We start from the raw sequence: 3504 nt of genomic DNA on the forward strand, positions 1-3504 counted from the left end.
CTCCTATAACAGTGACATCCACAGTGCTCCCATAACATTGACATCCAAAGTGCCCTCATATAATAGTGACATCCACAGTGCCCGCATAACGGTGACATCCACAGTGCTTCCCATAACAGTGACATCCACAGTGATTCCATAAGAGTGACATCCACAGTGCTTCCCATAACGGTGACATCCACAGTGCTACCCATAACAGTGACATCCACAGTGCTACCCATAACAGTGACATCCACATTGCCCCCATAACAGTGACCTCCACAATACCCTAATAACAGTGACATCCACAGTGCCTCCATAACAGTGACATCCACAGTGTCCCCATAACAGTGATATCCACAGTGTTTCCATAACAATGACATCCACAGTGCCCCCATAACAGTGACATCCACAGAACTCCCATAACAGTAACATCCACAGTGCCCCCATAACAGTGACATCCACAGTGCCCCCATTACAGTGACCTCCACAGTACCCTCATAACAGTGACACCCACAGTGCCTCCATAACAGTGACATCCACAGTGCCCCCATAACAGTGATATCCACAGTGTTTCCATAACAGTGACATCCACAGTGCCCCCATAACAGTGACATCCACAGAACTCCCATAACAGTAACATCCACAGTGCCCCCATAACAGTGACATCCACAGTGCACGCATAACGGTGACATTCACAGTGCTCCCAATAATGGTGACATCCACAGTGCTCCCATAAGAGTGACATCAATAGTGCTACCCATAACAGTGACATCCACAGTGCTTCCATAACAGTGACATCCACAGTGCTCCCATAACATTGACATCCAAAGTGCCCTCATATAACAGTGACATCCACAGTGCCCGTATAACGGTGACATCCACAGTGCTCCCGATAACGATGACATCCACATTGCCCCCATTACAGTGACCTCCACAGTACCCCCATAACAGTGACAACCACAGTGCCTCCATAACAGTAACATCCACAGTGCCCCCATAACAGTGACATCCACATTGTTTCCATAACAGTGACATCCACAGTGTCCCCATAACAGTGACATCCACAGAACTCCCATAACAGTAACATCCACAGTGCCCCATAACAGTGACATTCACAGTGCCCGCATAACGGTGACATTCACAGTGCTCCCCATATATAACGGTGACATCCACAGTGCATCCATAACAGTGACATCAACAGTGCTATCCATAACAGTGACATCCACAGTGCTTCCATAACAGTGGCATACACAGTGCTCCTATAACAGTGACATCCACAGTGCCCCCATAACAGTGATATCCACAGTGTTTCCATAACAGTGACATCCACAGTGCCCCCATAACAGTGACATCCATAGAACTCCCATAACAGTAACATCCACAGTGCCCCCATAACAGTGACATCCACAGTGCCCCCATTACAGTGACCTCCACAGTACCCTCATAACAGTGACATCCACAGTGCCCCCATAACAGTGATATCCACAGTGTTTCCATAACAGTGACATCCACAGTGCCCCCATAACAGTGACATCCACAGAACTCCCATAACAGTAACATCCACAGTGCCCCCAAAGCAGTGACATCCACAGTGCACGCATAACGGTGACATTCACAGTGCTCCCCATAATGGTGACATCCACAGTACTCCCATAAGAGTGATATCAATAGTGCTACCCATAACAGTGACATCCACAGTGCTTCCATAACAGTGGCATAAACAGTGCTCCCATAACAGTGACATCCACAGTGCTCCCATAACATTGACATCCAAAGTGCCCTCATATAACAGTGACATCCACAGTGCTCCCCATAACGATGACATCCACAGTGCCCCCATTAGTGACCTCCACAGTACCCACATAACAGTGACATCCACAGTGCTTCTATAACAGTGACATCCACAGTGCCCCCATAACAGTGACATCCACAGTGTTTCCCTAGCAGTGACACCCACAGTGCCCCGATAACAGTGACATCCACAGAACCCCCATAACAGTAACATCCATAGTGCTCCCCTTAACAGTGATTTCCACAGTGTCCCCATAACAGTGATATCCACAGTGCTCCCCTTAACAGTGACATCCACAGAACCCCCATAACAGTAACATCTATAGTGCTCCCCTTAACAGTGACTTCCACAGTGTCCCCATAAAAGTGATATCCAGAGTGCTCTCATAACAGTGACATCCACAGTGCTCCCCTTAACAGTGACATTCACAGCATTACCATAACAGTGATATCCACCGTGCTCCCATAACAGTAACTTCCACAGTGTCCCCATAACAGTGATATCCACTGTGCTCCAATAACAGTCATTACCACAGTGCCCCCAAAGCAGTGACATCCACAGTGCACGCATAACGGTGACATTCACAGTGCTCCCCATAATGGTGACATCCACAGTACTCCCATAAGAGTGATATCAATAGTGCTACCCATAACAGTGACATCCACAGTGCTTCCATAACAGTGGCATAAACAGTGCTCCCATAACAGTGACATCCACAGTGCTCCCATAACATTGACATCCAAAGTGCCCTCATATAACAGTGACATCCACAGTACCCGTATAACGGTGACATCCACAGTGCTCCCCATAACGATGACATCCACAGTGCCCCCATTAGTGACCTCCACAGTACCCACATAACAGTGACATCCACAGTGCTTCTATAACAGTGACATCCACAGTGCCCCCATAACAGTGACATCCACAGTGTTTCCATAACAGTGACACCCACAGTGCCCCCATAACAGTGACACCCACAGAACCCCCATAACAGTAACATGCATAGTGCTCCCCTTAACAGTGATTTCCACAGTGTCCCCATAACAGTGATATCCACAGTGCTCCCCTTAACAGTGACATCCACAGAACCCCCATAACAGTAACATCTATAGTGCTCCCCTTAACAGTGACTTCCACAGTGTCCCCATAAAAGTGATATCCAGAGTGCTCTCATAACAGTGACATCCACAGTGCTCCCCTTAACAGTGACATTCACAGCATTACCATAACAGTGATATCCACCGTGCTCCCATAACAGTAACTTCCACAGTGTCCCCATAACAGTGATATCCACTGTGCTCCAATAACAGTCATTACCACAGTGCCCCCATAACAGTGACATCCACAGAACTCCCATAACAGTAACATCCACAGTGCCCCCATAACAGTGACATCCACAGTGCACGCATAACAGTAACATCCACAGTGCCCCATAACAGTGACATCCACAGTGCCCGCATAACGGTGACATTCACAGTGCTCCCCATATATAACGGTGACATCCACAGTGCTTCCATAACAGTGACATCAACAGTGCTATCCATAACAGTGACATCCACAGTGCTTCCATAACAGTGGCATACACAGTGCTCCTATAACAGTGACATCCACAGTGCCCCCATAACAGTGATATCCACAGTGTTTCCATAACAGTGACATCCACAGTGCCCCCATAACAGTGACATCCACAGAACTCCCATAACAGTAACATCCACAGTGCCCCCATAACA

At 47.7% G+C, this 3504-nt stretch overlaps 1 long non-coding RNA gene across 1 annotated transcript; it reads right to left on the reverse strand.

Annotated features, from left to right (window-relative positions):
- Positions 1-223: 223 nt before the first annotated feature.
- LOC120991492 lies at positions 224-976 on the reverse strand. Its single transcript, XR_005776688.1, has 3 exons — positions 886-976; positions 413-464; positions 224-256 (listed from the first exon to the last, which is right to left on the reverse strand). It is a non-coding gene; the product is annotated as an uncharacterized LOC120991492 (long non-coding RNA).
- Positions 977-3504: the final 2528 nt, after the last annotated feature.

This window comes from Bufo bufo, chromosome 2 (genome assembly GCF_905171765.1).
Source record: "Bufo bufo chromosome 2, aBufBuf1.1, whole genome shotgun sequence".
NCBI lineage: Eukaryota > Metazoa > Chordata > Amphibia > Anura > Bufonidae > Bufo > Bufo bufo.